The 9,278-nt window shown below is 45.4% G+C and overlaps 1 long non-coding RNA gene across 2 annotated transcripts; it reads left to right on the plus strand.

The window, feature by feature from the left end:
- Positions 1-1,753: 1,753 nt before the first annotated feature.
- On the plus strand, positions 1,754-6,240 carry LOC136529619 (uncharacterized). Of its 2 annotated transcripts, XR_010777375.1 has the most exons (4): positions 1,754-1,963; positions 2,691-2,789; positions 4,559-5,343; positions 5,440-6,240. It is a non-coding gene; the product is annotated as an uncharacterized lncRNA (long non-coding RNA). The 2 variants fall into 2 exon arrangements; XR_010777374.1 differs by having other exon boundaries at positions 4,559-6,240.
- Positions 6,241-9,278: the final 3,038 nt, after the last annotated feature.

Consider the following 9,278-nt stretch of genomic DNA (forward strand, 5'->3'; position numbering starts at 1 on the left):
CCGTGTTGACTTCTGAACATAGCTCCCCAATGGAAGACCCCGAGTGTTTATTTGGGCTGTTTTGGCTTATAAACTATGACTGAAAATACTGTTGATTGATTCGGTGTGAGAGAAAAATACTATTTATTGACTGATAAGTCGTGATTTATAAAACAAATACGACTAAGCGAACAAGTTGAATAAACCCCAGGTGACAACGAACACACGAGCTAGTGAAAGATGCAAACGGCAGCAGGGCACGTATAGCGACTAGACCGTCTAGAAAAGGAGATGAGACACGACTGTGATGACTTGCCGTCTGGGTGGACTTCTCCACATCGATCGGCCGGACGGTTGGGCACGCACGTCACGTCGTCGTTTCCTTGTTTGGATGCACGCATCCCTCGCTGGCCCGAGTCGAGTCTTTCTTAACGCTGAAGGAAGGAAGGAAGAGGACGCGCTTTCCATCGGGGCGGCCAGCTTGCCGCAGTCGTCGTCAAGTGCAACGGACTCGCTCCTCGGACGTGTCTAGCCAGTAGAGACGACGGATACGGACGGATATTATTGCTTTCGTTTTTATATTTCTATCTAGATTCGAATTAATACAGATAGTGTCCACCATGCTGAATAGGATATGATTGATATCAACATCATAAATATACGATTTGAATATTCAAATACAGATACGGTATCAGATATTAAATATCCAAACTCGAATACAGATATATCTCAACCTGTCTAAACGGCGAATACGATCGGAAAATATGTTTCATCCCTACTGGCCAGGCACGCCACCCAACCCGTACGTTTCCTCTTGGAGCATCCATAGCTAGTAAGAGAAAATACCAAATCCTTCAGAGGCGACCAAGTAAAAATGCATGGAGCAGTCGCTATCGATCCGGCCGGCCGTTGCAACGGTAAAGATCGAGCGCGCGGTGGTTGATCGTGGACTGGATTGGAGCGCGCGGCGGCAGCTGATGACCGTGACCCCGCTTGCACGCGCCATGTCGATTATCTGCTCTGCTGGCGCGAGGATTATGCTTGCTGATTGCTGCATTGCGCGCGCACCTAACCACGTGACCCACCGACAGAACGGTGCCTGTCTGTCCGAAGCAGGAAGGCGCTTTGGAATGAATGGTCCATGCCGAACACGATCGGCTCCTCCTTTCATTACAGGGTTTCCTTTTTCTCTCAAAGACCCGATCTTATCAGCCGGAAACGTGGGGCATGGCCATCGAAAATATTCATGTTCCCGATTTGAAAACAGTTACATTTTCACATTATAAAGTATCACCTGAGTTTCCGTTTCCATTCCCGTTCCCTTCTAAGAACATGACTACTAAGGCACGGATACTCCATCTATCCCAAAAAATAGAAAGAGTATGATTCTTGTTTTTAGTTCGATCATACAGGTGAAAAAGAATACTAATAGTTATGTCATCAAATGAATATTACTACTAAATTAATAACAGAGTATATTTTTATAGTACCGCTAAAACGTTTGAAATCACGGAAAGAAAAGCGAAAAAAAAAGATAAAATGATTTGTGCAATGCGACCGTTGTTAATGCACGGCAAAATGCAAGTGTTACGCATGGGCCTTCGAAGAACTGCCAGACCATGGGCCGGCCCAGTCTACGCACTTTCTCTCTTCTCATTGGACGGGCCGTCAGGTAGGAAGCCCAACCCAAAAGCGCCCAGCCCAGTTTTTCTAACGTGTCGCGGATACGTCGCCTGCGTGCGCACTCGGCACTGCTATCGTCGTCGTCCTGACTCCTGACGTCCTCGCTCGCCCCCGCCCGCAACTTCTCTGCAATTTGCGGCCACCCTCCCCTCGCCCCGGGGCCCCGATTCCCAAGCCCGAACCGACACCGCCGTCGCCTGCGAGGCCGTGCGCACGTGCCTCCTCTCCGGTGCGAGCCTCGCGGTCCAAATGGGTCTCGTCGAGGAGGGGGAGGCGGCGAGGCGCCCGTCGCCCGGCCGAGGTAAACGCGCTGTCCCACCGCGCTCTGCTCGCTACACGCTACTGCGGTATCGCTAGAGGTTGTTTTGGTGGACAGGATAGGCTTCTTCTTCCCTTTTTCTCCCCGATGTGGGTGTTGTATTGTTTCGCGCCGTGCCGCGAAGAATATATATATTGATCATCAGTGTGTCTCATCTGAATTATTGTTCAAACGTGTTCCGCTGCAGATATTACGTTTTGTTTTCCCGGTGTCTGAATAGGGAGGATCATATATGCAGCATCGATGCATTCCTCGTTGCGAAGGACCGGAAGATCGGTCGTCTCTCGTCTCTCTGTAACCAATTAACGAATGCTGCTCTGAAATCCTGTTGGCTGCTCCAATTTTGCTGTAAATCTAGCGTCAGTAGCTGTTAGCTTGCACATCCTCGTATACATACAGTGAAGATAGGGTTGCCATGCCAGGCATGTAGCCTTGAAGCTTTCCCGGCTTCTCGAATTAGTACTGCATATACACAGAATGTCTGCTTTTTTAGCTTTCACTTGCTGATCATATAGGGAGAAGTAGGACGAGCAGACACAAAATAATTCTTCTTTTGAGTTTTGATCTATTCACAAAGAAAATCACTGTCCATAATATGTTATTCTTCTACCATAAAGAGAGTTTGATTTGATATGATATCCGTTGGAAGAGTGGGTGGGTATGCTTTAACAGTTTGTGACTTGAGATGTTCATTTTCGGTTTCGTGCAGGTCATGAACCTGTAAAATATCCATTCCTTGCCAGGAGTAATGATCACTGGCAAAGTGGCAAATGAAACATGTGCTTCGAGGTCTTGAGGATATAATCAGGTAACATGTGCTTCGAGGACTATTAAAGGATTTGTCCCATTTAGTTGATGCAACTAGTAATTGACATACTATTTTGATAATTTGAGCTTTGTATGCATGGATTGCTTAATAGTCCTATGACACATGTGCAGAATACAACACCTTCTTCCTTTTGTTTTCTTTTCTAGCTTGACTTCACAATTTGACGGCCTAGCGGTCTCAAGAAAAAGAAAAACGAGCTAGATAACTGTCTGGCACTATTCCCTTGTTATTGTTCTTAGTTAATAATCATTTAATCTTAATTATATCCTCAGAATTTTGTCTAAATTGTTCACTTAGGTGTGGATACAAACATATTGTAGTCTACAAATCAGTTGCCGAAAGTGAGAATTTGATTGGAGAATATGCATCATGCATGCCATGAAATTGAGCTTCAGGCATCAATGATAACTGATAAATGGCTGTAGTTTGATAGAGAAAAGTCATGTTTTCATCATGGGCCCGAAAGAAGATTGTTTCTCTTAACCCAAAACAATATGGACTCCATCATAAGGACTGTCACATCTCAGAAACTGCCAAAAAAGCTAAAGCGCCATTACTGGTCTTTAGTCACAAAGTCACAACCGTGATGTATCGTATACTGCACATAGTGTGGCTTCCCTGAAAGATGTATGTTTACTAGGAGTTAATGACATCAATCCCTTGGATGCGAACCTGAGAGGTTAGGAACAGACTCCTAGATGAAGCAAAACAGAGATCTTGTTGCTTGAACCTGTTCGTGTTTTTGCCATTTGAACCTGAGTGTCACATCATTGTTTCGGCATTGCTCTATTATAAGATTAATAACTACTGTTTGATGATCCTTTTTTTCTCTCTCTCCAGAACCACTGTTTAGGACTGTCAGGACCAATATTTAAACCTGGTACCAGAGAGCTATAGAATCCTGTTATATGTTATATGTTGTGTATTGCCAGTGTAATTACTAACATTAATTTCTCTGATCGCTTACATATTGGCACCGTTCGGCTTACCCCATATTCGGCTTGTTCGACTTCTTTTTCCAGCCGGAAAAGTGTTTTTCTCTCATAACAATTCAGTCATAATAGTGTTTTCAGCCAGTTTCAGCCAAAATTCTGCCAGTCTCGGTAGTAATTCCATCAGGCATGCTACATGAGTAAGACAGGGAAATTCTTGAAATGGTAATGCCAGTCTTGGTAGTAATTCCATCAGGCATGCTACATGGACACTCACATTGTATCCCATTAGAAACACGTGTTAAAACATCACTTATTGATGGTGTCATCATCCTTGTTAGGAACATGTTGCAGCGTCTATATTCCACTACAGATGCTTCTTTCAGTTTTGCACTTATTGCGATAGGATCCGATATACGCAGGCTTGCTCGACGTTGTTGTTCTATTGGTGCCTCTCTCTAATACATCAGTTTGTAAACCATCACTGGTACCAAAACTTAGTTGCCCATTACCTTCTGGCTTCTGAAATGACCTCCCACTTCGCCGTACTCTCGCCAAATGGTAACAGCTTAGTTGCAGCTCTGTAGTCGACAGAGTAGCTTTACAATACCAAAACAGTGAGTAGCCCTTGTTGGTTGTTTCCACAGGAAACAACAAACGGTAGGTGAGCTGGCTCACCAGGTTGCTCCCTTACTTCCAGATCGATACAGCCATGGATCCATTCCCATGCTCTGTTTTTCATTTCCTCTGACAACACACCTCTCTTCTCTATCTGTGTGCAAATTTTATCACTGGATGCCACTTCATTCTCTGCAGATGAAAAGGACTCTCCGGAGGAGCACCACCGCAAATAATTGAGAACGGAGAGCAGCAGGCTGTGACTGTATGGTTCAAAGTCCAGACCACGGGCTGGGCGCGGACAGCGGAGCGAGCAAGGACGGACAGGCACGCACGAAGCCACGAACGCACGCACGGGCGGCTGGGGCCGCGGGGGCTACAGGTACAGGGCGCCCCCCTCGCCATGTGCACGTGTGCATGAACTTGTTCCCCCGGCGTTCCATCACGCATTCATGCGCGCCGCGGCTGTTGCCGATTGACTCGGCGCTTGCTCGCCCGTGGCGTCGGAGGGGACATGGGGGTGGCCCGAGCTGGCGGGGCGCGGCCCGCCGGAGACACGGCACATGCCCTGCCTCTGCCCGCACGGCGTGCGCAGTTCGCGTCGCCGCACTGCTCATCAGGAGACGCGCGCACTGCTGCTTGCTCCCGCGCTGCGAGGGGCCAGGGCTCAGGGCTGGGCGTGCGTCCTCCCAAGCCTCTCCAAATCCCAACTACAGTCACGCGGTACTCGCCCAAGCTTCTCTGCCGACCCAGTGTTGCATTGGAGGAGCTGGAGCTGTGCGCGCCTGGTGTCCAGTTGGGATGCAGGGCAGGTCAATTTGTGGTGCAGGCCGGGCAGGAGTTCTTGAGATCGGTTGCTTGCGCCAACACTGGTGTATATCCCATATAATAATAATCTGGTCAAGATTGTTTTTCCTTTGAAAAATTATCTGGTCAAGATTGTCTCGCAACAGGAGATTTCAGATTTGCATGGTCAGGTTCAGGTACAGTTCTTGGAGGACTCCTCCAGCTGTATGCATACAGTATGCCTGTGAGTTGTGCTGCTGCAGCTACATGCCGCCTGATACTACCTCTGACAGACAGGGCATGAACACCAGCATCTTCGCGTACTATACATACCTGAGGAGTGAGGAAAAGCTTATGATTGGCTCACCTGACCGTATTACGCGCCAGTGCACTCGAGAAGCTAGCAGGCAAACATGGAACAAAGCAAGGGGGGTGACAACATGATGGCAGTTAAGGTACGCGATGCCTTTTTCCTCTTGAGCAGCAGGGAGGCACGCGGTGCAATTAGGGCATATTCTGTTGTAAGCACTACGCTAAACATCACATGATCCCTTTTTAGCCCAGCACAGCAGGTGTTTGTGTGTCTCATCTAGCTAGTGTGGTGGGTACTAGGAGGGGGCTTAAGATACTGCCTAGTGATCTTGAGACATGTGCTGCTGCTAATGCTTCATTAAAGGGTGAATGGATCGCAGTAGGCTGCTGCCGCTGCCGCTGCCAACACATCCTTAATTGTTTTTAGGTTTTGACGTTTTGTTTGGCTTTGTGGGACGTTGTTGTTGCTCTAGTAGTAGGAGTAGAGTAGTGTAGTAGTAGTAGGGGGGCGGATGATGATGCACTGCGAGCCTGATGCAACCTACGGCCACTAAATTTTTTATACGCTTTTGGCGCTAGCATATCTTTCAGTGATCACAAGAAGCTACGGTGCCTACCCCTGTTCATCTGCTGGCCCATTGGAGGCAGGCTTGCTACAAATGGAATCGATGGGGCCAATGCACAACTGGATAAAAATGATTTTTTTTGTTTTACTTTTCCCTCTTGCTTGGAAAATACAGTGTATATACTCCACTAGTTTGTAGTGTATATGATGCAATGCGACGATCTGTTATATACTCAATTCAGTTTATTTTTTCGGAAAGCTCGACAAGTCTCTGTCCATGTCATTTATGCCCTCTTTGATACTCTTTGATAAGGCTTTGTTTGGGGCTTCTCCACCGGTTTAAAAGCTCGACAAGTCTCTGTCCATGTCATTTATTATGCCCTCTTTGATACTCTTTGATAAGGCTTTGTTTGGGGCTTCTCCACCGGTTTAAAAAAGTCCCTCAAAACGAGCACACACGAGGATTTCTTCTGAAGCCAAGGCCAAGCAAAAAATGGTGAAGATGAAGCCATTTCGGCCATGAGCCGAAACCACCAAACCGTGTCTTTCCCTGGCTTTTCCGATCCATTTTTGAGAAACCCAAACCCTGAGCTAAAGAAGACCTTATTAAAAGATGCTATACCAAATTAAAAGCCTTGGACTCAAGAGTCCCTACCAAAAGGTAAAATAAAGGCAACAACAACATCGAGAAATCGGTAAAACACCTCAAGGTTCTCGTTCTATGTTTTCTTTTTCTTAAAAAACCAGGGTTGCTCCACACTAGAACAGTCTGTCATACACACACCTAGCTGAGATTAATTTGCACATGTGAATACTCCCTCTGCTTTTATTTACATGTCATATTAGCTTTGTCCTAAGTCAAACATTTATATCTTTGACCATCGATTTAAAAAAAAATAAATAAATTTGTGACATAAGATTTGTGTTTTAAGATTTATTGTAAGAAATACTTTCGTGAAACTATAAGTTTTTTTAAAATAAAAGGTCAAAGATAGCAATGTTTGACTTAGGACAAAGCTAATGTGATGTAAAAAGGAAGGGAGGGAGTGCTACGCCAAGCTTACATGGAAGAATAACAATATTTATGACACCAAGTAAATGTCGTTACATTCATATCATGAAATATTTTTTCATAGTAAATCTATTTTATGTCATAATTGCTAACAATCTTCTTTACAAACTCGGTCAAATAAAAGATACTCTAACTTGTGACAAAGCCAAGACGTCACTCTTTACTGACAGAGGTAGCACAACATAAGTTGGCTGGTCCGGATTTTGTCTACATTTCTTTCAACACATTACAAGTACTATACAATAATTTGTAACTCAACTCAACTTGATGCACGATGGATCCATAGCTAGCATTTGTTCTTATTATATGTACTACATGCGTAGTATGTTGTGTAGTCATATGGAAAGAATAAAGGAAATTGATCGAAAAAAGGGGCGCAAGGAAATGAAAGTAGCTAGACGAGGAGGAGGAAGGAGGGCGCTACTAGCTACTAGTAGGCAGCTAGGGAGCGAGGTGATCAGTGCATGTGTGAGTTGAGAGGTGAAGGGACGGAGGGGGTAGAGAGAGAGAGAGAGAGAGGTGATCGGAGAGGAGGCCGGCGGGCGTGGGGGTGGTGAGGCATGCAGGCATGCAGGCATGTGACGCTTGGCCCAGCGGCCATCAAGTCGGCCTTCTATTGCGCTTTCTTGTCAAGCCGCTGCGACAAGGCATCCCGGCCTATTGCATCTATTTGCTCGTGGAAACGACGGCCGGCCGGGGGCGTCGCCTTGGCTTGGGCTTGGCTACCTGCCGCCGCCGCCGCCGCGCGCTGCATGCATGCCTGCTCGGCGGCCTCGGCTCCGTCCGTGTCCGCCTCTCTCTCCCTCTCGACGAGCTTGTTCGGCTGGACTGAAAAAAATCACTGTTTATACCAGAAAACACTGTTTATAATGGTTTGTTACGAGAGAAAAACACTGTCCCAACTAAAAAAATAAGCCAAATAAACCGGCTTCTTACTCAGCCGAACAAGATTGTTACCTGCTGGCCTCTGGCCTCTGGAGAAAAAAAAATGCTACTGTTATGGTATAGTGCCACCAGTACGAGGCCACCACGCATAGCATTGGACACCCCAGCGGAGAGCTGGCGTTGTTGGAACAAAAGGCACAGCAATGCAAGGCACCATGCATGGTGGTGGTCCTTTTTATGTTATAGTTTCCTTATTTATATATAATATAGTTTCCTTCTCCCCTCTCCTCTCTCTTTCTTATTGATCGTCTTTTTCTTTTGTTGCTAGCAAATTAAATATCCTCCTGCAGGGGATACATATATGAGTCAATTATTTGCACTACGCCCTGCATGCAAATATGTACTACACCTTCCGTCGAAAAAGAATGCCAATCTCGTTTTTTCGAGAAGTCGATGAATCTCAAGTTTGACCTAATATATACTAAAAGTTAATATTGATAATATGTAACAAGTACTATTAGATGGATTGTGAAATATATTTTCATAATAAACTTATTCGGAGATACAAATGCTAGTAATTAAATTTTTTTTATAAATCTGAATCTACAATGACTCATGCATGAATGTATTCTGGGCGAGTTTGTTGACATTTTCAAGGTTAACTTTGTACTTATCCTACTAGAACAATTAGAAATTTATAAAATAAATAAATAAAAGGAAAACCATACACCAATACTAGCTTGTACTAGCAATGAAATAATTCTGATAAATTAATTCAACATGTTGGTTACATTAGCCGGCCTGGAATCAAACTTTGGTGTTATTAGCGTGGGAAACACTAAAACGTACAGTGCCCTAACAAGTACTAGAGAACTATTTGTAGGCAACTAAGGGCCTGTTCGGCAGGACTGAAAAATACTGTTCCGGCTGATTGTTGTGAGAGAAAAATACTGTTCTGGCAGGACGTGAACAGTGATTTCGTGAGAGACAAAACAAGCCAGCCGGCTGGTAACCAGCCAGCCGAACGGCCTCTAAGCTTCCAATTAGGACCTTCCTGTGTTCAAGCGACTGTTGAAGAAGAAGCTAGCTAGAGCACAAGATCGAGGTGGGGGCCATCAGTAGACTTGGGAGTTTGTCTAGTTCCCTGCATGCCTTGAGTGGAGAATTAAGCAGCTGGCTAGTCTATAATTGCGTGCATTAATGGAGGTTTGCCATTTTGTTTCCTTTGGCCCTTGTTTAGTTCGCAAAAAGTTTTCCCAAAAAGTGCTACAGTATCCATCACATCGAATCTTACGATA

The sequence above is a fragment of the Miscanthus floridulus genome, chromosome 19, assembly GCF_019320115.1.
Source record: "Miscanthus floridulus cultivar M001 chromosome 19, ASM1932011v1, whole genome shotgun sequence".
NCBI classification, from domain to species: domain Eukaryota; kingdom Viridiplantae; phylum Streptophyta; class Magnoliopsida; order Poales; family Poaceae; genus Miscanthus; species Miscanthus floridulus.